A 26,562-nucleotide genomic window follows, 5' to 3' on the forward strand; every position below is an offset into this window, starting at 1 on the left:
AGAGGTTTTTAAAATAGAAGAAGTTTGAGAAATTTAAATGATGGGGGGATAGGTTAAAGATACAGGAAAGTGGGAGGAAGAACTGACAAGTGAGGTTCTTGAGAGGGCAGGAGAAGAGGAGATTCCCACAGGGGAATTAACACTTTCTTTTCTTTTTCTGAGACAGGGTCTCACTCTGTTCACCCAGGCTGGAGTGCAGTGGCATGATCTTGGCTCACTGTAGTGTAGACTTCCCAGGCTCAAGGGATCCTCCCACCCCAGACTCCCAAGTAGCTGGAACTACAGGTATGCACCACCACCACACCTGGCTAATATTTTTCTTTTTTCAGTAGACACAGTGTCTCATTATGTTGCGCTGACTGGTCTCCAACTCCTGGCCTCCAGCGATCCTCCTGCCTAGGCTTCCCAAATTGCTGGGATTAAAGGCATGATCCACAATGCCCAACCTCTACTAGTTCTGTATTCTCTAAAGTTGTCTTTATTTTATGCTAGTGTGTCCCTCATTATGCTGGTCCTCTGTGGAAGTTAATACTTTTTTTTTTTTTGAGATGGAGTTTCACTCTGTTGCCCATGCTGGAGTGCAATGGCACTGTCTCAGCTCACCGCAACCTCTGCCTGCCAGGTTCAAGCGATTCTCCTGCCTCAGCCTCCTGAGTAGCTGGGATTATAGGCATGTGCCACCATGCCCAGCTAATTTTGTATTTTTAGTAGAGACAGGGTTTCTCCGTGTTGGTCAGGCTGGTCTCGAACTCCTGACCTCAGGTGATCTGCCTGTCTTGGCCTCCCAAAGGGCTGGGATTACAGGCATGAGCCATTGCGCCTGGCCAAAATTAATACTTTTTATATTAAATTGACATATATGTATTTTTTTCTTTTTGATGCTGGGTCTCACGCTGTCACCCAGGCTGGAGTGCAGTGGCACAACCTCTGCTCACTGCAGCCTCCACCTGCCAAGCTCAAGCAATTCTGCCTCAGCCTCCCATGTAGCTGGGATTACAGGTAAGTGCCACCACACTGAGCTAATTTTTGTGTTTTTTGTAGAGATGGGGTTTTGCCATGTTTCCCAGACTGTTCTCAAACTCCTGAGCTCAAACAATCCACCCACCTTGGCCTCCCAAAGTGCTGAGATTACAGGTGTGATCCACCTTGCTCATTCTAGTTTAAACTTTTGAGTTGATCGTGTCTCCTGATTAGACTCCTACAAATACAGAATTGATGCTAGGAAGGGTACCAGGAGATAGACCCGCACAGATAGCATTTGGGAATAGGTTTGGTTATCCATGGAACAGTGCTGAACTCCTTCCTAATGGGATATAGGATGCTGGTGATTTCCAGGAAGTGACCTCACAATAACTCAAGCTACCACTTACTGTTGATTGTGGTGAAATGCCCGGTGAAGCATATGCCCTGCGAGCTTAGGGGTGCTACAGTTGACCACTGCCGCAGTAAAGATGACTCTGAAGAATGGCATGGGATGGATCCTTTCGAATGCACTTGAGCAGCGGTCTCCAACCACAGGGCCATAGAACCAGAGGTGAGCAGCAGGCGAGTGAGGGGAAACATCATCTGTATTTCTAGCCCCTCCTATCGCTTGTATGACCACCTGAGCTCCATGTCCTGTCAGATGAGCAGCAGCATTCGATTCTCATAGAAGCACAAACCCTGTTGTGAAGTGTGCATGTGAGGGATCTAGGTTGTGCACTCCTTATGAGAATCTAATGCCTGATGTTCTGTCACTGTCTCCCATCACCCTAGATGGACAGTGTCGTTGCAGGAAAACAAGCTCAGAGATCCCACTGAGTCTACATTATAGTGAGTTGTAGAATTATTTCACTATATATTACAATGTAGTAATAACAGATATAAAGTGCACAATATATGTAATGCGCTTCAATCATCCTGAAATTATTCCCTCCACTCCCAGTCTGTGGAAAAATTGTCTTCCACACATTTACTCTGTGTTTTTGGTAGAGACAGGGTCTTAATATATTGCCCAGGCTGATCTCAAAGTCCTGGTCTCAAGTAATATACCTCTCAGCCTCCCAAAGTGCTGAGATTACAGGCATAAGCCACCACCCTCAACCAAGACTGTTTCTTAAACCAAATAAAAATTAAGTGAGATTACTTGAGCCCAGGTGGTCGAGGCTGCAGTGAGCCCTGGTTGCACCACTGCTCTCCAGCCTAGGTGACAGAAAATAAAAAATAAAATAAAAATAATGTCTCAAAAAATAAAATAAAATACAAATTAACCCTTTATGACATTCCCAGTAACTTTCCCTCCTAAGTGTTCCCCACAAGTCTTTGAATTTTGTTTAATTTTCACATACCATTTAAGACGTTTAAGAACTTACGTCTGTCTGTGTCATCCCTTTATTTCAAAAGAATGTCTTTTTGTCACTTCCAGCTGGATCTACCATGAAAGACTTCTGAATCCAGGAAGAGAGACTGACTGGGCAACATGTTATTCAGGTACAAAAAGACTTGGACTATAACTCAAAAATGATCAAATGATAGTGCATGCATCAAGTGCAGTGGGAAGCTCTTTTGGACAGTGAGAGAAGCTTCCAGTTAAGGTGACCCTTGAAGCCAAGTCCTGAAAGATGAGGAAGAGTTATATGAGAGTGGGGAGGGAAGGGGGAGGTGGAGGGATGAAGAATGGGCTGGAATAGGATGGAGTGAGCTGCTCAGGCAGGGAAACCAGCACTGTACAGACCTGGACAATGAAGATGGCACATTTTGTTCAGGGAATGGTGAATTAAGTGTAGCAGGAATGCTTTGTAGAGACAGTAATTTGCTTGGATGGAATTTTGCCTGGGAGACCTGACTACAGTTTCTAATGTTTTGATGTTATCATCCATCACAGTCCTTGTCAGATAGTTTGGATAGTATAATGATCACAATAACACCAAGCATAATATTTCATTAATTCTCACAGAATCACAGGTAGGTGCCACAGTTATCCCCATTTTATGAATGAAGTGATGAAGAGTTAGAAATAATGAGTGATTTGCCTAAGCTCACCTGGATGTTAAGACTGAGTCAAATGTTGGGTCTGGTCTGACTTTAATGCTTGCTTGAGCACCACGTATTGCCTCTTCTATGCAGTTAAGCAGGTAGACAGGTGAAAGAAAAGCCCGTATTTGCCTCTACTCACACACTTCCAACTGAATGTATGTATAGAGTTTCTACACCAAATTCACCAATGCTCTGGATATTAACTGGGTATCCCACGATTTTATTCTGACACTACCTGGTGTTAGCACAGACCCCACAAGTTAGGGGCTCAGTCCCACGAGACCATCCTCACTTCAGATGCCAGTGGCAAGTCCTAGGTTGTCACCTGTACTTTTGACCAACCTGTTACAAATCAGGGGTTCCCATAACTCTCTTCTTGGGTTTAATAATTTGCTAGAATAGTTTACAGAACTCAGAAAAAGTTTATTTTCTTTTTTTTTTTTCCCAAGAGAGAGGCTCTTATTTTGTTGCCCAGGCTGGTGTGCAGTGGTGCAGTCATAGCTTACTGTAGCCTTGACTGCCTGGGCTCCAGTGGTTCTCCTACCTCAGCCTCCCTAGTAGCTGAGACATGCCTGTACCACCACATCTGGCTAATTTCTTTTATTTTTTTGCATAGATGGGGTCTTGTTGTGTTGCCCAGGCTGGCCATAAATTCCTAGTCTCAAGTGATCCTCCCACCTCAGCCTCTTGAAGTGCTGGGATTACAGATGTGAGCCACCGCATCTGGCCAGTTCATTTCCTATTACTGGTTCGTTGTAAAGGATACATCTCAGAAACAACCAATGAAAGAGATGAACATGCTGGATGCGGTGGCTCACGCCTGTTATCTCACCATTTTGGGAGGCCGAGGTGGGAGGATCGCTTAAACTCAGGAGTTTCAGACCAGCCTGGGCAACATGGTGAAAACGGTCTCTACAAAAAATAAAAAATAATAACAATAACCGGATGTTGTGTTGTGCCCCTAGAGTTCCAACTACTAGGGAAGCTGAGATGAGAGGACGCCTTGAGCTGGGGACTGGGGAGGCTTAGATTACAGTGAACTGAGATTGTGCCACTGCACTCTAGCTTGGACAAAAGAGCCAGACCCTGTCTCAAAAAAAAAGGAAGATGCCCAGGGCAAGGTAAGTTAGGAGGGGCACAGCGCTCCCATGCCCTCTGTTGAGCAGGCCACCCTCCCAGCATCTGTGTTCAGCAACCCTGGAAGCTCTTTAAACCCTGCTCAGGGTGTTTATGTAGGCTTTATTGTGCAAGCATGATTGACAAAATCTTTGGCTGTTGGTGATTAAGTCAGTCTCCAGCCCCTCTTCCTCCTGGAGTTCAGTGCATGAGGCTGAAAGTTCCAAGCCTCTAATCATGTGGTTGCTTCCTCTGGCAATCAGCCCTCCTCCTGAAGAAATCTAGGAGCTTGCAGTCACCCAGTCATCTCAACAATATCCCCAAATGCATTCTTACCATGCTGGAGATCCCAAAGTTCTTAGATGCTCTTGTGTTAGAAACCTGGGACCAAGACCAAATATTAAAACAAAAGATACTCCTATCACATCTATCACTGAGGTGTTTGTGAGAGCTTTAGAAGCTGTGTGCCAGAAACCAGGGACAGAGATTAAATATATATTTCTTTTCTTTTTTTTGAGACAGAATCTCCCTGTGTCATCCAGGCTGGAGTGCTGTGATGTGATCATAATCATAGCTCATTATAGCTTTGATCTCCTGTGATCAAGCGATCCTCCCTCCTCAGCCTCCCAAGTAGCTGGGATTACACTTGCATGTCACCTATGCCCAGCTCATTTTTGTAGAGTCGGAGTTTCACCATGTTGGCCAGTTTGGCCGTGTTGGCCAGATGGGGTCTTGTTGTATTGCCCAGGCTGGCCACAAATTCCTGGGCTCAAGTGATCCTCCCACCTCATCCTTGTAGAGATGAGATTTAGTTGTGTCACCCAGGCTGATCTCAAACTGCTGGGTGAAATCGATTGTCTCACCTCAGCCTCTCGAGTAGCTGGGACTACAGGCGCACACCACCATGTGTGGCTAATATTTTTTTTTCTAGAGGTGGGGTCTCACTATGTTGTTCAGGCTAGTTTCAAACTTCAGGCCTCAAGTGTTCCTCCTGCCTTGACCTCCCAAAGTGTTGGGATTGTGGGTGGGAGCCACCATGCCCAGCAATCACAGGGTCTTTATAAAAGAAAGAGAGTAGGAGATTCAGAAGTGGAGCAGGAGATGTGGTGATGGAAGCAGAGGTAAGAGAGGGAGATTTGAAGATGCTTCACTTCTGGCTTTGAAGATGGGAGTCAGGGGCCATGATCTAAGGAATGAGGGTGGCTTCTAGAAGCTGGAAAAGCCAAGGGAGCACTTTCTAGTCTCCAGAAGGAATGCAGCCCTGCTGACACCTTGACTTTAGCCTTAATAGACCTAGTTTGGCCTTCTGGCCCCGAGAACTATAAGATGGTAGATTTGTGGTGTTTTAAGCCACTAAATGTAGGAAACTGCAAACTATGTTGCAGCAGCAAGAAGAAATGAACATGAATCCAGGCATGATGGCTAATACCAGTAATCCCAGCACTTTAGGAATTTAGGCAGGAGGATCACTTGAGGCCAGGAGTTCAAGACCAGCCTAGGCAACATAGTAAGACCTTGTCTCTACAAAAAATGAGAAAAATTGGCCAGGTATGGTGGCTCACGCCTGTAATTCCAGCACTTTGGGAGGTCAAGGCAGGCAGATCACCTGAGGTCAGGAGTTCAAGACAAGCCTGGCCAACATTGCGAAACCCCGTCTCTACTAAAAATACAAAAATTAGTTGGGCATGGTGGCATGTTCCTGTAATCCCAGCTACTTGGGAGGCTGAGGTAGGAGAATCACTTGAATTTGGGAGGTGGAGGTTAACAGTGAGCCAGGATTACTCCATTACACTCTAGCCTGGGCAAGAAGACTGAAATTCTGTCTCAAAATAAAATAAAATACTGAAAAAATTAACCAGCCATGATGGCATGTACCTGTAGTCCCAGCTACTCGGGAGGCTGAGGTGGGAGGATTGCTTGAGCCTGGAAATTTGAGCCTGGAAATTTCAGGTTGCAGTGAGCTGTGACTGCGCCACTGCACTCCAGCCTTGGTGACAGAGTGAGATCTTGAAAAAAAGAAGGAAACAAAGAAGACAGAAAAGAAAGAAGAAATGAGCATGGTGAGCATGGGGACAGATGGCAATGTTAAATAGAGTGGTCAGGGGTGGCCTCCTAAGTGAAAAGTGAGCAAAGAGTTGAAGGAGGGGAAGGAGCTGGCCAAGGTGCTGAGGGAAGAGGATTGTAGGCAGAAACAACAGAACAAAGTGTCCGAGGTGTGTCTGAGGCTCTAGAAGGAGGCCAGTGGAGCAGAAGGAGCAAGGGAGAGAATTAGGGGAGGGGGCCAGGGATTTGCTGGGTGGGGATCAGTACAGATCACGTAAGCCCCAGGAGGTTATTGCTAGGGCTTTGGCTTTGACTCTGACTCAGATGGGAACTGCAGGAGGGTTCTAAGCAGAGAGGCGACATGATCTGTCTCCCGGTTTAAAAGCATTCTCTGGCTGCTGAGTTGAGAAAGACTGTGGGAAGATTTGGGTAGAAGCATGGGGGCCAAACTGTGGCAACGTCCAGGTGGGAGATGATTTTGGTCCTGACCAGGGTCATGGTAGTGGTGAGAGATGGTCAGAGGAGAGAAGTAGGGGAGGTGGCCTGGGAGTTGCTGGGTGGGGATCTTCAGTACATGCTGAAGATAGTCAACAGGATTTCCTGACAGACTGGATGTGGGGTGTGACAGAAGGCATGGGTCAAGGTTGAGTTTGATTCTTACTGAACTATTAAGAAATTTAAAAAAACACTATTGCCTTTCCCAGTCCTGCCAAGTGTGGGATGCTAGATTAAAGAAGTCTCTTCAGGCTCATTGCAGTGGCTCATGCCTGTAGTCCCAGCTGTTTGGGAAGCAGAGATGGGAGTATCTTTTAAGGGCAGGAGTTCAAGACCAGCCTGGGCAACATAGCAAGACCTACTCTTTACAAAAAATATTTTTCAAAATTTAATAAAATAAATGTAGCTGGGCATGGTAATGTGCACTTGTAGTTTCAGCTACTCCAGAGGCTGAGATGGGCAAATCACTTGAGGTCAGGAGTTTGAGGCCAGCTTGGGCAACATAGCAAGACCTCTCACTCTACAAAAAAAATTTTAAAAATAGCCAGGCATGGTACCACCTGCTGGGGAGCTGAGGCAGGAAGATGGCTTGAGCCCAGGAGGTCGAGGCTTCAGTGAGCTGAAATCACACCACTTCACTCTAGCCTGGGCAAAAGAGAGAGACTTTGTCTCAAAAAAAAATAAAAAGTATTATATCAACATGTAATGATTTTATTATTAATATGTAATTAAAAATATTTTTTAAATTTTGTCTTGTATTATATCAACATGTAATGGCTTTATTAATACGAGATGAATGATATTTTAAAAATTTTATTGTCTAGTTTTAATGTAACTATTTATATAAAGAAATAGTTTTAGATATCTTCAATAAAGTTAAAAAATGTAAAGGGATGCTAGGCCCCAAAAGACTGAGAACTTCTAGTTTAGAAATATTCAGAGTAAGTCACATACAACTTGCTACTTGAACTATTTTTTTTCTTTCTTTTTTTGTTTTAGGAGATGTGGTCTCACCCTGTCACCCAGGGTGGAGTATAGTGGTGCTACCACAGTTCACTGCAGCCTTGAACTCCTGGGCTAAGGATCCTCCTGCTTCAGCCTCCTGAGTAGCTGGGACTGTAGGTATACATGACGACACTTGGCTAATTTTTAAATTGTTTTGTAGATGTGGAGCCTCACTTTGTTGGCCTGGCTGCTGTCAAACTCCTGACTTCAAGTGACCCTTCTACCCCTGCCACCCATCCTAGAGGTATGAGCCACCACAACGAGCACTTGTTCAATTTTCTAAAAAAATAAAAAATTTCTAAAGTAAGGCTGTGGGATGATGGCAGGAAGATAAAAGTAGAAAAACAGAAGAATAAGTTCAAGTGGCTTATTCACACATATTCTTTTGACAACAAAAAGAACTTTTAGTATATATGTTCCTTACAAACAAACAAAAGGTAAATAAACAATGTTGTATGGGAACTTCAACACACACTGTACAATATTCCCACTTTGCTGACATCAATTATGGAAATTGTTTGTGGTTTACTTGACTATCACTATCAGTATTTTGCTTCTGTGATCACTTTTATCAACTTCCTCATCTGTTAACTTCTCTTCAAGGTATGTCATATCGTGACGTACTGCTGCTGCATGAACATGACCAGTGTCTTCCTATTAAACATGTAGAATGCTTTCCTAATTTCTTTTTTTACCCTCTGTCTGTTTTGCATATTTCTTACCTTTATTGTCAAACTCCAGAAAGTCAGTCGTACTAATTTATCACCATTTGCTTCATTAATTTATACTTTGCTTATATGGAATTTTGCCCAACAGACCTCGTTACAATTTCTAACCTGTTTGTTTTGTTTTGTTTCTGAGACAGTGTCTTGCTCTGTTGTCCAGGCTGGAGTGTGGTAGTGCTATCACAGTTGACTGCAGCCTCAACCTCCCAGGCTCAAGCGATCCTCCCATCTCGGCCTCCCATGTGGCTGAGACTATAGGTGCTTGCCACTATGCCCAACTAATATTTGGAATTTTCCTATACGTGGGTTCCAGAGGGGTGACGGCGAAATGTGAGTAAGCATGGATTTTGGTATATGCAGAGATTGGGGGGCTGGAACTAATTCTGTCTGTATACTGAGAAATGACTGTATATGTTTTTACAATTGTGCTGTAGGACACATACTGTTGCATAGCCTTGAAAATAATTTTTAACTGAGTGGAATAATAATAATACTGATAAAAGTAGCAGCTGGCCAGGTGTGGTGGCTTACACCGGTCATCACAACACTTTGGGAGGCTGAGGCAGGAGGATGGCTTGAGGCTAAGAGTTTGAGATAGGCCTCGGAAACAAAGGGAGTCACCATCCCTACAGAAAAATACGTGAATTACAAGCATGTTCCTGTAGCCCCAGCTACTTGGGAGGCTGAGGTGGGAGGATCGCTTGAGCCCAGGGAGGCTGAGACTACAGTGAGTCATGATCAGGCATCTGCACTCCAGCCTGGGTGACAGAGTGAGACCCTGTCTCAAAACAACAAAAAAAGTAGCAGCTAACATCAACTGACCTTTTACCAGATGCCTATTAATACCATGGTTTAATTTCTTATAATTGTTTATTTCAGTTAACCACTCTGTCTTCAGGTACTCCCAGATTTTCACTGTGTTTGTACAGATGACCTTTTGTTTAGATTGAATTGTCACCCCAAGTTATTTCCAGAAATAAGATTACTGTGAGTCATGGTGAATGGACATTCTCATTACCCTTGATGTAAATTGACAAGGTTTTGGGTGCCTCCCAGCTATAATCTCAGCACTTTGGGAGGCTAAGACAGGAGGATTGCTTGATGCCAAGAATTGGAGGAGGCAGTTTGGCAGTATGGTGAGACCCTGTCTCTATTATTTTAAAAAATTGTCAACCTTTACCCTGGAAGGCTTATATACAATTTAAATACCCCTCATAGTATAAGAAAGTGCCCATTTCACTGCACCTTTGCCAGCACAGGGTATTATAATTTAATAAGTCATTTTTTGTTTGATTATTTTAAATAGGTAAAACACCTCATATTACTTTACTTGTTACATTTTGACATCTTTCCTTAGCTTATTAACTCTATTTCTTTTCTGTCTGTAAATGGTTGTTGTTGTTGTTTTGTTCTTTGAGACAGGGTCTTGCTCTGTCATCCAGGCTTGACTGTAGTGGCATAATCATGACTCACTGCAGCCTTGATCTCCCAGGCTCAAACTTCAGCTTCCTGAGTAGCTGGGACTCCAAGTGTGCACCACCACTCCCAGCTAAGTTTCTTCTTTTTCTGGAAAGAGACAGGATCTCACTGTGTTGTCCAGACCGGTCTCTAGCTCCTGGCCTTAAGCAATCCTCCTGCATTAGCTTCTCAAATTGCTGGAATTTCAGGTATGAGCCACCATGCCTGGCCTGGGCTAGTCCTGTTTTCTCTAGAGTTCTCTTCACTTGGTGCTAGCCGTTCTCTCATTATGCTATTCCCCTGTTACAGTGAATAATTCTCTGGATTAAATTTTACCACTTTAAAGTTTTGAGTGGTTTATGTCTCCTGATTGGATTCTGAGTAATATGCTCAGAAGGGTCCCAGGAGATAAACCCATACAAATGGGATTTGGGCATAGGTTTGGTTTTCCAAGGGACAGTGCTGAGCTCCTTGCCAATGGGAAATGGGATGCTGGTGATTTCTGGTAAGTGACCTCACAGTGACTCAAGCTACCACTTACTATTGATTGTGATGAAATGCCAACTGAGGCACATGCCTTGAGAGCTCAGTGGTTGCTGCACTTGACTGCTATGAAGACTGGTGTGGGAAGGGTCCCTTTGGATGCACTTGAGCGGGGGTCCCCAACCCCTGAGCCATGGAGCTGTAAGGAGCCACACAACAGGAGGTGAGTGGTGTCGAGTGAGGGAAGCTTCATCTGTATTTACAGCCACTCCCCTTTGCTCACATTCCCGCCTGAGCTCCACCTTCTCTCAGGTCAGCAGCAGCATTAGATTCTCATAGGAGCACTCACCCTGTTGTGAACCGTGCATGCGAGGGATCTAGGTTTTGCTGTCCCTGTGAGAATCTAATGCCTAATGATCTGTCACTTTCTCCCGTCACGCTCAGATGGGACCATCTAGTTGCAGGAAAACAAGCTTAACATGCCCACTGATTCTACATTATGGTGAGTTCTATAATTACTTTACTGTATATCACAATTTAATAATGGAAATAAAGTACCTAATAAATGTAAATGTAATATGCTTGAATCTTTTGGCCCAGGTCTTGCCTCCTGGCAGCCTCTCCAGGCCCAGAACTTTCTCCAGTTGGCCTTTACAGACCAAGCTCATGACTCACAATGGTCTATTTAGGCCCATACCCTACCTTACGGCAGTCTCCGCGGATGAGGCTACTGCCTCACAACAGCATCGACAGGCCCAGCTCCATCGTTACGACAGCCTCTTTAGGCCCAGCTCCAGCCTCCCAGTCTTCTCTCCAGGCCCAGAACTTTCTCAAGTCAACCTCACCAGACCCAGCTCCTGCCTCTCATTGCCCTCTCAAGGGCCAGCTTTTGCCTCAGGGCCACCTTCCAAGACCCAGCTCCTGTTTTACAGTGGCCTCTTGAGGCCCATCTTCTGACTCCCGGCAGCCTGTACAGGCCCAGCTCCTGCCTTACAGTGGCCTCTTTAGTCCCAGCTCCTGCCTCTTTGCAGGAGGCCCAAATGTCCTCAAGTCTAGGCCACAAAATCCAGGCCCAAAATATCCACAAGTCGGCCTCTCAAGGCTCCGCTCCTGCCTTTCGTTGGGCTCTCCAGGCCCAGCTGCTGCCCCCAGATGGCCTCTACAGGCTGCGCTTTTACTTCTGGCTGTGCCTGGAGGCCAACTCCTGCCTCAGAACAACCTCTTTTGGCTCAGCTCCTGCCCAGCTCCTAGTGGCCTTTGAAGACCCAAAAGTGCCTCAAGTCAAACTTTCCAGGTCCACCCTCTGCCTCCCAGTGGCCTAGACAGGCCCAGCTCCTACGTGACAATGGCCTCTCCAGGCCCAGCTTTTGCCTCACGGACATCTTCCCCAAACAAGCTCCTACCTGCCACCCGGCCACTTTGATGGGCCCAGATCCTGCCTCATACTAACCTCATTACGCCCAGCTCATGCCTCACTGTGGCCTGTCCAGGCCCAGGTCCTGCCCCCCGACAGGCTGTCTGTGTCTGAAACTTCCTCAAGTCAGCCTCTCCGGTCACAGCTCCTGCCCAGCATTGGCCTCTTTAGGCACAGCTCATGCCTTGGTGGCCTCTCGAGGCCCAGCTCCTGCATCCTGGCAGCTTCTGTAGACCAAGACCTTTCTCAGGTCCGCCATCCCAGGCCCAACTCCTGCCTCCTGTCAGCCTCTCTAGGCTCAACCTCTGCCTCACAGGAGACTTTCCTGGCCACCTAGGCCAAGCTGCTGCCTTTCAGCAGCCTCTGCAGGCCCAGCTCCTGCCTCTCAATGACCTCTCTAGAGCAAGCTCATGCCTCACAGTGGCCATTCTGGCTCAGCTTTTGCCTTTTGGCAGCATCTCCAGGCCCAGAACATCCTCAAGTGGGCCTCTCCAGGGCTACCTCAAGTGGGCCTCTCCAGGCTCAGCTCTTCCTCCCGGCTGCATCTCCAGGCCCACCTCCTACCTTACAACAACCTCTTTCAGCTCAGCTCTTGCCCAGCTCCTGGCAGCCTTTATAGGCCCAAAGCTTTCGTTGTCCAGCACAACCTGCCTCCCAGCAGCTTAAATAGGTCCAGTTCCTGCGTGACCATGGCCTCTCCAGGCTCAGCTCTTGCCTAACGGAGTTCATCCTTGGCCAAGTTCCTGCCTGCCTCCCAGCAGGCTCAAAAGGCCCAGCTCCTGCCCCCGACAGTCTTTCCAGGCCAAAATCTTCCTCAGGTCGGCCTCTACAGGCTGGTCTCTTGCCTCACATTGGCCTCTCCAGGCCCAGCTCCTGCATCTTGGCAGCCTATCCAGGCCCAGCTCTTGCCTCGTGGCAGCTGCCCCAGGCCAAGTCTCTGACTGCCTGCCAGCAGCCTCAACAGGCACAGCTCCTCCCTCACACTGGCCTGTTTAGGCCCAACTCCTGACTGTCAGGCCCTATCCAGGCCCAGTGCCTGCCTTCTGACTGACTCTTGAAGCCCATAAACGTCCTCAAATCAGCCTTTTTAGGCCCACCTTCTGTCTACTGTCGGACTCTATAGGCCAGCCTCTGCCTCACAGTGGACTCTCCAGACCCAGATCATGTCTTACTGTGGCATCCTCAGGTGAAGATCCCGCCTTTCGGCAGCTTCTACAGGGCCATCTCCTGCCTTCCAATGGCCTCTTTAGGCCAAGCTCATGCCCCATGGTGACTTTTCCAGGCACAGATTTTGCCTTTTGCAGCCTGTCCAGGCCCGGAATGTCCTCAACTCGGCATCTCTGGGACGAATTCATTCTCCCGGCTGCATCTACAGGCCCATTTCCTGCCTCAAAACAACTTCCTTTGGCCCAACTCCTGCCGAGTTGCTGGCAGCCTCTGTAGGCCAGAGAATTCTTAAAGTAAAGCTTTCCAGGCCCACCTTCGGCCTCCCGGCAGCCTCAGCAATCAAACTATTCCCTCATGGCAGCTACAAAAAGCCAAGTTTCTCCCTGCCTCACGACATCCTCCGAAAACTGAGCATTTGCCTCACAGCAGCCTCCCCAGGCCACAAATCTGCCTGTCTCCCAGCAGTCTTGACAAGTCCAGCTGCTGCCTCACAATGGCCCCTTTAGGCCCAGCTCATGCCAAAAGATGGACTCTCCAGGCATAGCTATTGCCTCCTGGCAGCCTCTGCAGGCCCCAATTCTCCAAAAGTTGCCCTCTCCCAACCCAGCTCCTACCTCATGTGAGCATACACAGGCCCAAACTCTACCACACAGTGGCCCTTCCAGGCCCGCCTGATCATGGCCTCCTCAAGTGAAGCTCCTGCCTCACAATGGCCTCTGTAGGCCAAGCTCATGTGTCTTGTTGGCCTTTCCTAGTTTAACATGCTTTTTGACGCATACTCCAGGCCCAAAACTTCCTCCATTCAGCCTGTCCAGGCCAAGATCTTCCTCCCAAAGGCCTCTGCAGGCCCAAATCATCCTGAAGTCAGCCTCTGCGGGCCCAGGTCTTGCCTCCCAGTGCTGTGTAGGTCAAGCTAATGCCTCACAGCAGGCTTTCCAGGTGGAGCGTTTGCTTTTCTGTATCCTCTCCATGCCCTCAAATTACTCCAGTCGGTCTGTCTAGGCCCAGCTCTTCCTCCCAGCAGCCAAATTGTCCTCAATTCGGCCTCTCCAGGACCAACTCCTGCCTTCTGGAGGCTTCTGCAGGCTAAAATCGACCTCACGTCAGCCTCTTTAGGCCTGGCTCTTGCCTCTAAGTAGACTCTCCAGGTGCACAACTGCCTCAAGTCAGCCTCTCCAGGCCCAACTCCTGCCTCCCAGTGGCCTCTTTAGGACGAACTGATTCTACATAACGGATTTTCCAGGCCCAGTTTTGCCCTGTGCTTCCCAAGGCCCAGAACGTCCTCATGTCGGACTCACCAGACCCATTTGCTGCCTCGTGATGTTCTCCACTGGCCCGGGCCTTCCTTGCGACTGTGTTTATAGACCCAACTTCAGCCAGACAACAACCTCTGTGGACGTAGCTCCTGCCCATTTCCTGATGGCCTGTATATGCCGAAAAATTCCTCAACCCAAGCTCTTCAGGCCACATGGGAATCTCTGCAGGCCCAAACCATCCTAAAGTCGGCCAGTCCAGGTCTAGCTACTGACTCCTGAGGGCCTCTGCAGACCCAGTCTGTGCCTCATGGCAGCCTCCTCAGACCAAGGTCTCCCTCCTGGCTGCATATACACGCCCAACTTCTGGCTCACAAAAAACAACTTCATTTGGCTAAGCTCCTGCACACCTCGTCCAGCATCTGTAGGACAGAAACTATCTCCAGTGAAGGTGTTTCGGCCTCCCCAGTCCACAGCTCCTCCTGCCTTTTCGTAGCTTCGACATTCCCTGCTTCTACCTCCCAGTGGAATCTTTAGGCCCAGCCCATTCAACACGGGGAATGGCCTTTCCAGGCCAAGTCTTTGCCTTTTGGCGGCCTCTCCAGCCCCAGAATTTCCTCAGGCCAGCCTCTAGAGGCCTAGCTCCTCCTGCTTCCCACTGGGCTTGTCAGGACCAGCCCCGCTCAGGCCTTTTGGCAGCCTTCCCAGGCCGCGCTACTTACATCTGGCGGCCTCCTCAGGCCCAGGACTTGACCTCCAGTCGGCCTCGCCAGGCCCAGCCTCCTGCCCCCCGAAGGCCTGCACGGGCCCAGCCTCTGCCTCCCAGCGGACTCTCCACGCCCAGCTCTCGCCTGACTGCGGCCTCCCCAGGCCAGAGCTCCTCCTGCCTTTCGGCAGGTCCGCCGGGCCCCGCTCCTGCCTCCCAGTGGCCACCTTAGGCCCGGTTCAATCGTCACGGGGAATGGCCTTTCCAGGCCCAGCCTTTGCCTTTTGGCGGCCCCCCCAGGCCCGGACCTTCCTCAGGCTGGCCTCTCCAGGCCCAGTTGCGGCCTCCCGGCCTCCCGTCCAGGCCCAGCTCCTCCTGCTCCCGGCTGCGGCCGACGGCCCAGTCCCGGCCTCACGACAACCTCTTTGGAATCGGCTCCGGCCCAGCTCCTGCTCCGTGGCCTTTGTAGGCCCCAAACGTCCTGAAGCCGGGCCCCACGGTGGACTCTCCGGGCCCGGCTCCTGCCCTCCGACGGCGTCTCCACGCCCCAGACTTCCTCCAGCCAGCCTCTCCAGGCCCGGCTCCTCCTCCCGGCGGCCTCTGCAGGCCCACGCTGGCCTCGAGTCGGCCTCTCCAGGGCTCGCTCCTGCTCCCGGCGGCCCCTGTGGGTCCAACTCGTCGCCCAGTCGGCCTCCGCCGGCCCAGCTCCTGCCTCTCCGTGGCCTCTCCAGTGGCCAGACTTCCTCCGGTCAGCCTCTCCAGGCCCAGTTCGTCCTGCCTGCCACTGGCCTCTTCAGGCCCAGCCCCGCTCACGCCTCTGAGTGGCCTCCTCAGGCCCAGGACTTGACCTACACTCGGCCTCGCCAGGCCCAGCCTCCTGCCTCCCGAAGGCCTGCACGGGCCCAGCCTCTGCGTCCCAGCGGACTCTCCACGCGCAGCTCTCGCCTGACTGCGGCCTCCCCAGGCCAGAGCTCCTCCTGCCTTTCGGCAGCTCCGCCGGGCCCCGCTCCTGCCTCCCAGTGGCCTCCTTAGGCCCGGCTCATTCGTCACGGGGAACGGCCTTTCCAGGTCCAGCCTTTGCATTTTGGCGGCCTCCCCAGGCCCCGACCTTCCGCAGGCCGGGCCCCGCTCCTGCCTCCCAGTGGCCTCCTTAGGCCCGGCTCATTCGTCACGGGGAACGGCCTTCCAAGGCCAGCCTTTGCCTTTTGGCGGCTTACCCAGGTCCCGACCTTCCTCAGGCCGGCCTCTCCAAGCCCAGTTGCGGCCTCCCGGCCTCCCAGCCTCCCGTCCAGGCTCAGCTCCTCCTGCTCCCGGCTGCGGCCACCGGCCCAGCCCCGGGCTCACGACAACCTCTTTGGACTCGGCTCCGTCCCAGCTCCTGCTCCGCGGCCTTTGTAGGCCACAAACGTCCTGAAGCCGGGCCCCACGGTGGCCTCTCCGGGCCCGGCTCCTGCCCTCCGACGGCGTCTCCACGCCCCAGACTTCATCCAGCCAGCCTCTCCAGGCCCAGCTCCGCCTCCCTGCGGCCTCTGCAGGCCCACACTGGCCTCGAGTCGGCCTCTCCATGGCTCGCTCTTGCTCCCGGCGGCCCCTGCGGGCCCAACTCGTCGCCCACCCGGCCTATGCCGGCCCAACTCCTGACTCTCCGTGGCATCTCCAACGGCCAGAATTCCTCCGGTCACCCTCTCCAGACCCAGCTCCTCCTGCCTGCCACTTGCCAATTGAGGCCCAAACCCGCTCACGCTACTGGGCGGCCTCCTTAGGCCTAGGACTTGACCTCCGGTCGGCCTCGCCAGGCCCAGCCTCTTGCCTCCCGAAGGCCTGCACGGACCCAGCCTCTGCCTCCCAGCGGACTCTCCACGCCCAGCTCTCGCCTGACTTCGGCCTCCCCAGGCCAGAGCTCCTCCTGCCTTTCGGCATCTCCGCCGGGCCCCGCTCCTGCCTCCCAGAGGCCTCCTTACGCCGGGTTCATTCATCACGGGGAACGGACTTCCCAGGCCCAGCCTTTGCCTTTTGGCGGCCTCCCCAGCCCCGACCTTCCTCAGGCCGGCCTCCCCAGGCCCAGTTGCGGTCTCCCGGCCTCCCGTCCCGGCCCAGCTCCTTCTGCTCCCGGCTGTGGCCGCCGGCCCAGTCCCGGCCTCACGACAACCTCTTTGGACTTGGCTCCGGCCCAGCTCCTACTCCGCGGCCTTTCTAGGCCCGAAACGTTCTGAATCCGGGCCCCACGGTGGCCTCTCCGCGCCCGGATCCTGCCTTCCTAGAGCGTCTCCACGCCCCAGATTTCCTCCAGCCAGCCTCTCCAGGCCCAGCTCCTCCTCCCGGCGGCCTCTGCAGGCCCACGCTGGCCTCCAGTCGGCCTCTCCAGGGCTCGCTCCTGCTCCCGGGGGCCCCTGCAGACCCAACTCGTCGCCCAGTCTGCCTCTACCGGCCCAGCTCCTGCCTCTCCACGGCCTCTCCAGCAGCCAGACTTCCTCCGGTCATCCTCTCCAGGCCCAGTTCCTCCTGCCTGCCACAGGCCTCTTGAGGCCCAGCCCCGCTCACGCCTCTGGGTGGCCTCCTCAGGCCCAGGCCCGCTCCGCGGCCTTTGTAGGCCCCAAAAGTCCTGACGTAGGGCCCCACGGTGGCCTGTCCGGGCCCGGCTCCTACCCTCGGACGGCGTCTCCATACCCCAGACTTCCTCCAAACAGCCTCTCCAGGCCCAGCTCCTCCTCCCGGCGGCCTCGGCAGGCCCACGCTGGCCTCGAGTCGGCCTCTCCAGGGCTCGCTCCTGCTCCCGGCGGCCCCTGCGGGCCCAACTCGTCGCCCAGTCGGCCTCCGCCGGCCCAGCTCCTGCCTCTCCGCAGCCTCTCCAGCGGCCAGAATTCCTCCAGTCAGCCTCTCCAGACGCAGCTCCTCCTGCCTGCCACTGGCCTCTTGAGGCCCAGCCCCGCTCAAGGCTCTGGGCGGCCTCATCAGGCCCAGGACTTGACCTCAAGTCGGCCTCACCAGGCCCAGCCTCCTGCCTCCCGAAGGCCTGCACGGGCCCAGCCTCTGCCTCCCAGCGGACTCTCCACGCCCAGCTCTCGCCTGACTGCGGCCTTCCCAGGCCAGAGCTCCTCCTGCATTTCGGCAGCTGCACCGGGCCCCGCTCCTGCCTCCCAGTGGCCTCCTTAGGCCCGGCTCATTCGTCACGGGGAACGGCCTTTCCAGGCCCAGCCTTTGCATTTGAGCGGCCTCCCCAGGCCCCGACCTTCCGCAGGCCAGGCCCCGCTCCTTCCTCCCAGTGGACTCCTTAGGCCTGGCTCATTCGTCACGGGGAACGGCCTTCCAGGGCCAACCTTTGCATTTTGGCAGCCTCCCAAGTCCCCGACCTTCCTCAGGCCGGCCTCTCCAGGCCCAGTTGCGGCCTCCCGGCCTCCCGTCCAGGCCCAGCTCCTCCTGCTCCCGGCTGCGGCCGCCGGCCCAGCCCCGGCCTCACGACAACTTCTTTGGACTCGGCTCCGGCCCAGCTCCCGCTCCCCGTCCTTTCTAGGCCCCAAACGTCCTGAAGCCGGGCCCCATGGTGGCCTCTCCGGGTCCGGCTCCTGGCCTCCGACGGCGTCTACACGCCCCAGAATTCTTCCAACCAGCCTCTCCAGGCCCGGCTCCTCCTCCTGGCGGCCTCTGCAGGCCCCCGCTGGCCTCGAGTCGGCCTCTCCAGTGCTCGCTCCTGCTCCCGGCGGAACCTGCGGGCCCAACTCATCGCCCAGTCGGCCTCCGCCGGCCCAGCTCCTGCCTCTCCGCGGCCTCTCCAGCGGCCAGACTTCCTCCGGTCAGCTTCTCCAGGCAGAGCTCCTCCTGCCTGCCACTGTCCTCTTCAGGCCCAGCCCCGCTCACGCCTCTGGGCGGCCTCCTCAGGCCCAGGACTTGACCTCCCGTGGGCCGCGCCAGGCCCAGCCTCCTGCCTCCCGAAGGCCTGCACAGGCCCAGCCTCTGCCTCCCGAAGGCCTGCACGGGCCCAGCCTCTGCCTCCCAGCGGACTCTCCACGCCCAGCTCTCGCCTGACTGCGGCCTCCCCAGGCCAGAGCTCCTCCTGCCTTTCGGCAGCTCCGCCGGGCCCCGCTCCTGCCTCCCAGTGGCCTCACTAGGCGCCACGCATTTGTCACGGGGAACGGCCTTTCCAGGCCCAGCCTTTGCCTTTTGGCGGCCTCCCCAGGCTCCGACCTTCCGCAGGCCAGGCCCCGCTCCTGCCTCCCAGTGGCCTCCTTAGGCCCGGCTCATTCCTCACAGGGAACGGCCTTCCAGGGCCAATCTTTGCCTTTTGGCGCCCTCCCCAGGCCCCGACCTTCCTCAGGCCGGCCTCTCCAGGCCCAGTTGCGGCCTCCCGGCCTCCCGTCCCGGCCCAGCTCTTCCTACTCCCCGATGTGGTCGCCGGTCCGCCCCGGCCTCACGACAACCTCTTTGGACTCGGCTCCGGCCCAGCTCCCGCTCCGCAGCCTTTGTAGGCCCCAAACATCCTGAAGCCGGGCCCCACGGTGGCCTCTCAGGGCCCGGCTCCTGCCCTCCGACGGCGTCTCCACGCCCCAGACTTCCTCCAGCCAGCCTCTCCAGGCCCAGCTCCTCCTCCCGGCGGCCTCTGTAGGCCCACGCTGGCCTCGATTCGGCCTCTCCAGGGCTCGCTCCTGTTCCCCACGGCCCCTGCGGGCCCAACTTGTTGCCCAGTCGTCCTCTGCCGGCCCTGGTCCTGCCTCTACGCGGCCTCTCCAGCAGCCAGACTTCCTCCGGTCAGCCTCTCCAGGCCGAGCTTCTCCTTCCTGCCACAGGCCTCTTAAGGCCCAGCCACGCTCACGCCTCTGGGAGGCCTCCTCAGGCCCAGGACTTGACTTCCAGTCGGCCACACAGGCCCAGCCTCCTGCCTCAGGAAGGCCTGCACGGGCCCAGCCTCTGCCTCCCAACGGACTCTCCACTCCCAGCTCTCGCCTGACTGCGGCCTCCCCAGGCCAGAGCTCCTCCTGCTTATCGGCAGCTCCGCCGGGCCCCGCTCCTGCCTCCCAGTGGCCTCCTTAGGCCCGGCTCATTTGTCACGGGGAACGGCCTTCCCAGGCCCAGCCTTTGCCTTTTGACGGCCTCCCCAGGCCCCGACCTTCCTCAGGCCGGCCTCTCCAGGCCCAGTTGCGGCCTCCCGGCCTCCCTTCCAGGCCCAGCTCCTCCTGCTGCCGGCTGCGGCCGTTGGCCCAGCCCCGGCCTCACGACAACCTCTTTGGACTCAGCTCCGGCCTAGCTCCCGCTCCGTGGCCTTTGTAGGCCCCAAACATCCTGAAGACGGGCCCCACGGTGGCCTGTCCGGGCCCGGCTCCTGCCCTCCGACGGCGACTCCACGCCCCAGACTTCCTTCAGCCAGCCTCTCCAGGCCAAGCTCCTCCACCCGGCGACCTCTGCAGGTCCAAGCCGGCCTTGAGTCGGCCTTTCCAGGGCTCGCTGCTGCTCCCGGTGGCCCCTGCGGGCCCAAATCGTCACCCAGTCGGCCTCCGCCGGCCCAGCTCCTGTATGTCCGCGGCCACACCAGCGGGCAGACTTCCTCCGGTCAGCTTCTCCAGGCCCAGCTCCTCCTGCCTGCCACTGTCCTCTTCAGGCCCAGCCCCGCTCACGCCTCTGGGCGGCCTCCTCAGACCCAGGACTTGATCTACACTTGGCCTCGCCAGGCCTAGCTTCCTGCCTCCCGAAGGCCTGCACGGGCCCAGCCTCTGCCTCCCAGCGAACTCTCCACGCCCAACTCTCGCCTGACTGCGGCCTCCCCAGGCCAGAGCTCCTCCTGCCTTTCGGCAGCTCCGCCGGGGCACGCTCCTGTCTCCCAGTGCCCTCACTAGGCCTCGCGCATTCGTCACGGGGAACGGCCTTGCGAGGCCTAGCCTTTGACTTTTGGCAGTCTCTCCAGGCCCTGAACTTCCTCAGGCCAGCCTCTCCAGGTCCAGTTGCGGCCTCCCGGACTCCCGTCCACGCTAAGCTCCTCCTGCTCCCGGCTACAGCCGTGGGCCCTACGCCGGCCTCACGACAACCTCTTTGGACTCGGCTCCGGCGCAGCTCCCGCTCCGCGGCCTTTGTAGGCCCCAAACGTCCTGAAGCCGGGCCCCATGGTGGCCCCACCGGGCCCGGTTCCTGCCTTCCGACGGCGTCTCCACGCCCCAGACTTCCTCCAGCCAGCTTCTCCAGGCCCAGCTCCTCCTCCCGGCGGCCTCTGCAGGCCCACGCTGGCCTCGAGTCGGACTCTCCAGGACTCACTCCTGCTCCCGGCGGCCCCTGCGGGCCCAACTCATCGCCCAGTCGGCCTCCACCGGCCCACCTCCTGCCTCTCCGCGGCCTCTCCAGCTGCCAGACTTCCTCAGATCAGCCTCTCCAGGCCCAGCTCCTCCTGCCTGTCACTGGCCTATTGAGGCCGAGCCCCGCTCATGCCTCTGGGCGGCCTCCTCAGGACCAGGACTTGACCTACAGTCGGCCTCGCCAGGCCCAGCCTCCTGCCTCCCGAAGGCCTGCACGGGCCCAGCCTCTGCCTCCCAGCGAACTCTCCACGCCCAGCTCTCGCCTGACCGCGGCCTCCCCAGTCCAGAGCTCCTCCTGCATTTCGGCAGCTCCGCCGGGCCCCGCTCCTGCCTCCCAGTGGCCTCACTAGGCGCCGCGCATTTGTCACGGGGAACGGCCTTCCAGGGCCAATCTTTGCCTTTTGGCGGCCTCCCCAGGCCCCGACCTTCCTCAGGCCAGCCTCCCCAGGCCCAGTTACGGCCTCCCGGCCTCCTGTAAAAGCCCAGCTCCACCTGCTCCCGTCTGTGGCCCCCGGCCCAGCCCCGACCTCAAGACAACCTCTTTGGACTCGGCTCCGGCCCAGCTCTGGCTACGCGGCCTTTGTAGGCCCCAAACGTCCTGAAGCCGGGCGCCACGGTGTCCTCTCTGGGCCCGGTTCCTGCGCTCCGACGGCGTCTCCACGCCCCAGACTTCCTCCAGCCAGCGTCTCCAGGCCCAGCTCCACCTCCCGGCGGCCTCTGCAGGCCCACGCTGGCCTCGAGTCGGCCTCTCCAGGGCTCGCTCCTGCTCCCGGCGGCCTCTGCAGGCCCCACTCGTCGCCCAGTCGGCCACCGCCGGCCCAGCTCCTGCCTCTCCGTGGCCTCTCCAGCTGCCAGACTTCCTCAGGTCAGCCTCTCCAGGACCATCTCTTCCTGCCTGTCACTGGCCTCTTGAGGCCCAGCCCCGCTCACGCCTCTGGGCGTCCTCCTCAGGCCCAGGACTTCACTTCCAGTCGGCTTCGCCAGGCCCAGCCTCCTGCCTCCCGAAGGCCTGCACAGACCCGGCCTCTGCCTCCCAGCGGGCTCTCCACGCCCAGCTCTCGCCTGACTGCGGGTGCCCAGGCCAGAGCTCCTCCTGCCTTTCGGCATCTCCGCCAGGCCCCGCTCCTGCCTCCCAGTGGCCTCATTAGGCCCAGCTCATTCTTCACGGGGAAGCGCCTTTCCAGGCCCAGCCTTTGCCTTTTGTCGGCCTCTCCAGGCCCAGAACTTTCTCTGGCCGGCCTCTCCAGGCCCAGTTACGGCCTCCCAGCCTCCTGTCCAGGCCCAGCTCCTCATGCTCCTGGCTGCGGCCGCAGGCCCTGCTCTGGACTCCCAACAACTTCTTTGGACTCGGCTGCAGCCCAGCTCACGCTCAGCGGCCTTTTAGGCCCCAAACGTCCTGAAGCCGGGCCCCATGGTGGCCTCTCCGGGCCCGGCTCCTGCCCTCCGATGACGTCTTCATGCCCCAGACTTCCTCCAGCCAGCCTCTCCAGGCCCAACTCCTCCTCCCGGCGGCCTCTGCAGGCCCACGCTGGCCTGGAGTCGGCCTCTCCAGGGCTCGCTCCTGCTCCCGGGGGCACCTGCTGGCCCAACTCGTCGCCCAGTCGGCCTCCGCCGGCCCAGCTCCTGCCTCTCCGCTGCCTCTCCAGCGGCCAGACTTCCTCCGGTCAGCCTCTCCAGGCCCAGGTCCTCCTACCTGCCACTGCCCTCTAGAGGCCCAGCCCCGCTCATGCCTCTGGGCGGCCTCCTCAGGCCCAGGACATCCCCTCAGTCGGCCGCGCCAGGCCCAGCCTCCAGCCTCCAAAAGATCTGCACGGGCCCGGCCTCAGGCGCCCAACGGACTCTCCACGCCCAGCTCTCGCCTGACTGCGTCCTGCCCAGGCCAGAGCTCCTCCTGCCTTTCGGAATCTCCGCCAGATCCCGCTCCTGCCTCCCAGTGGCCTCATTAGGCCCAGCTCATTCTTCACGGGGAAGCGCCTTTCCAGGCCCAGCCTTTGCCTTTTGTCGGCCTCTCCAGGCCCAGAACTTTCTCTGGCCGGCCTCTCCAGGCCCAGTTACGGCCTCCCAGCCTCCTGTCCAGGCCCAGCTCCTCATGCTCCTGGCTGCGGCCGCAGGCCCTGCTCTGGACTCCCAACAACTTCTTTGGACTCGGCTGCAGCCCAGCTCACGCTCAGCGGCCTTTTAGGCCCCAAACGTCCTGAAGCCGGGCCCCATGGTGGCCTCTCCGGGCCCGGCTCCTGCCCTCCGATGACGTCTTCATGCCCCAGACTTCCTCCAGCCAGCCTCTCCAGGCCCAGCTCCTCCTCCCGGCGGCCTCTGCAGGCCCACGCTGGCCTCCAGTCGGCCTCTCCAGGGCTCGCTCCTGCTCCCGGGGGCACCTGCTGGCCCAACTCGTCGCCCAGTCGGCCTCCGCCGGCCCAGCTCCTGCCTCTCCGCGGCCTCTCCAGCGGCCAGACTTCCTCCGGTCAGCCTCTCCAGGCCCAGGTCCTCCTGCCTGCCACTGGCCTCTAGAGGCCCAGCCCCGCTCACAGCTCTGGGCGGCCTCCTCAGGCCCGGGACTTCACCTCCAGTCGGCCGCGCCAGGCCCAGCCTCCTGCCTCCAAAAGATCTGCACGGGCCCGGCCTCAGGCGCCCAGCGGACTCTCCACGCCCAGCTCTCGCCTGACTGCGGCCTCCCCAGGCCAGAGCTCCTCCTGCCTTTCGGCAGCTCCGCCGGGCCCCGCTCCTGCCTCCCAGTGGCCTCACTAGGCCCCGTGCATTTGTCACGGGGAACGGCCTTTCCCGGCCCAGCCTTTGCCTTTCGGCGGCCTCTCCAGGCCCCGAACTTCCTCAGGCCGGCCTCTCCAGGTCCCGTTGCAGCCTCCCGGCCTCCCGTCCTGGCCCAGCTCCTCCTGCTCCCGGCTGCGGCCGCGGGCCCAGCCCCGGCCTCACGACAACCTCTTTGGACTCGGCTCCGGTCCAGCTCCCGCTCCGCGGCCTTTGAAGGCCCCAAATGTCCTGAAGCCGGGCCCCACGGTGGCCTCTCCGGGCCCGGCTCCTGCCCTCCGACGGCGTCTCCACGCCCCAGACTTCCTCCAGCCAGCGTCTCCAGGCCCAGCTCCTCCTCCCGGCGGCCTCTGCAGGCACACGCTGGCCTCGAGTCGGCCTCTCCAGGGCTCGCTCCTGCTCCCGGCGGCCTCTGCGGGCCCCACTCGTCGCCCAGTCGGCCTCCGCCGGCCCAGCTCCTGCCTCTCCGTGGCCTCTCCAGCTGCCAGACTTCCTCAGGTCAGCCTCTCCAGGACCATCTCTTCCTGCCTGTCACTGGCTTCTTGAGGCCCAGCCCCGCTCACGCCTCTGGGCGGCCTCCTCAGGCCCAGGACTTCACTTCCAGTCGGCTGGGCCAGGCCCAGCCTCCTGCCTCCCGAAGGCCTGCACAGACCCGGCCTCTGCCTCCCAGCGGGCTCTCCACGCCCAGCTCTCGCCTGACTGCGGCCTGCCCAGGCCAGAGCTCCTCCTGCCCTTCGGCATCTCCGCAAGGCCCAGCTCCTGCCTCCCAGTGGCCTCATTAGGCCCAGCTCATTCTTCACGGGGAAGCGCCTTTCCAGGCCCAGCCTTTGCCTTTTGTCGGCCTCTCCAGGCCCAGAACTTTCTCTGGCCGGCCTCTCCAGGCCCAGTTACGGCCTCCCAGCCTCCTGTCCAGGCCCAGCTCCTCATGCTCCTGGCTGCGGCCGCAGGCCCTGCTCTGGACTCCCAACAACTTCTTTGGACTCGGCTGCAGCCCAGCTCACGCTCAGCGGCCTTTTAGGCCCCAAACGTCCTGAAGCCGGGCCCCATGGTGGCCTCTCCGGGCCCGGCTCCTGCCCTCCGATGACGTCTTCATGCCCCAGACTTCCTCCAGCCAGCCTCTCCAGGCCCAGCTCCTCCTCCCGGCGGCCTCTGCAGGCCCACGCTGGCCTCCAGTCGGCCTCTCCAGGGCTCGCTCCTGCTCCCGGGGGCACCTGCTGGCCCAACTCGTCGCCCAGTCGGCCTCCGCCGGCCCAGCTCCTGCCTCTCCACGGCCTCTCCAGCGGCCAGACTTCCTCCGGTCAGCCTCTCCAGGCCCAGGTCCTCCTGCCTGCCACTGGCCTCTAGAGGCCCAGCCCCGCTCACGCCTCTGGGCGGCCTCCTCAGGCCCGGGACTTCACCTCCAGTCGGCCGCGCCAGGCCCAGCCTCCTGCCTCCAAAAGATCTGCACGGGCCCGGCCTCAGGCGCCCAGCGGACTCTCCACGCCCAGCTCTCGCCTGACTGCGGCCTCCCCAGGCCAGAGCTCCTCCTGCCTTTCGGCAGCTCCGCCGGAGCACGCTCCTTCCTCCCAGTGGCCTTCTTAGGCCCGGCGCATTTGTCACGGGGAACGGCCTTTCCCGGCCCAGCCTTTGCCTTTTGGCGGCCTCCCCAGGCCCCGACCTTCCTGAGGCCGCCCTCTCCAGGCCCAGTTGCGGCCTCCCGGCCTCCCGTCCAGGCCCAGGTTCTCCTGCTCTCGGCTGCGGCCGCGAGCCCAGCCCCGGCCTCACGACAACCTCTTTGGACTCGGCTCCGGCCCAGCTCCCGCTCTGCCGCCTTTCTAGGCCCCAAATGTCCTGAAGCCGGGCGACACGGTGGCCTGTCCGGGCCCGGCTCCTGCACTCCGACAGCGTCTCCACGCCCCAGACTTTCTCCAACCAGCCTCTCCAGGCCCGGCTCCTCCTCCCGGCGGCCTCTGCAGGCCCACGCTGGCCTCGAGTCGGCCTCTCCAGGGCTCGCTCCTGCCCCTGGCGGCCCCTGCGGGCCCAACTCGTCGCCCAGTCGGCCTCCGCCGGCCCAGTTCCTGCCTCTCCGCGGCCTCTCCAGCGGCCAGACTTCCTCAGATCAGCCTCTCCAGGCCCAGCTCCTCCTGCCTGTCACTGGCCTCTTGAGGCCCAGCCACGCTCACGCCTCTGGGCGGCCTCCTCAGGCCCAGGACTTGACCTCCCGTGGACCGCGCCAGGCCCAGCCTCCTGCCTCCCGAAGGCCTGCACAGGCCCAGCCTCTGCCTCCCAGCGGACTCTCCACGCCCAGCTCTCGCCTGACTGCGGCCTCCCCAGGCCAGAGCTCCTCCTGCCTTTCGGCAGCTCCGCCGGGCCCCGCTCCTGCCTCCCAGTGGCCTCACTAGGCCCCGTGCATTTGTCACGGGGAACGGCCTTTCCAGGCCCAGCCTTTGCCTTTCGGCGGCCTCTCCAGGCCCCGAACTTCCTCAGGCCGGCCTTTCCAGGTCCCGTTGCAGCCTCCCGGCCTCCCGTCCTGGCCCAGCTCCTCCTGCTCCCGGCTGCGGCCGCGGGCCCAGCCCCGGCCTCACGACGACCTCTTTGGACTCGGCTCCGGTCCAGCTCCGGCTCCGCGGCCTTTGAAGGCCCCAAAGGTCCTGAAGCCGGGCCC

General features: G+C 57.7%; 1 long non-coding RNA gene across 8 annotated transcripts in view; it reads left to right on the top strand.

Moving 5' to 3' along the window:
- The window catches only part of LOC112423954 (uncharacterized), a 44,026-nt gene extending 32,151 nt beyond the window's left edge, over nt 1-11,875 (top strand). For 5 of the 8 annotated variants that reach the window (XR_011622572.1, XR_011622575.1, XR_011622569.1 and 2 more), the window contains 6 exons: nt 167-285; nt 905-999; nt 1,318-1,534; nt 2,405-2,469; nt 7,835-7,918; nt 8,540-9,156. This is a non-coding gene — a long non-coding RNA (uncharacterized lncRNA). Of the gene's footprint in view, nt 1-166; nt 286-904; nt 1,000-1,317; nt 1,535-2,404; nt 2,470-7,834; nt 7,919-8,539; nt 9,157-10,940 lie in introns of those variants that run through there. The other 3 variants (XR_011622571.1, XR_011622570.1, XR_011622576.1) reach the window with 3 other exon arrangements.
- Nucleotides 11,876-26,562: the final 14,687 nt, after the last annotated feature.

The sequence above is a fragment of the Macaca nemestrina genome, chromosome 4, assembly GCF_043159975.1.
Source record: "Macaca nemestrina isolate mMacNem1 chromosome 4, mMacNem.hap1, whole genome shotgun sequence".
Classification (NCBI taxonomy): domain Eukaryota; kingdom Metazoa; phylum Chordata; class Mammalia; order Primates; family Cercopithecidae; genus Macaca; species Macaca nemestrina.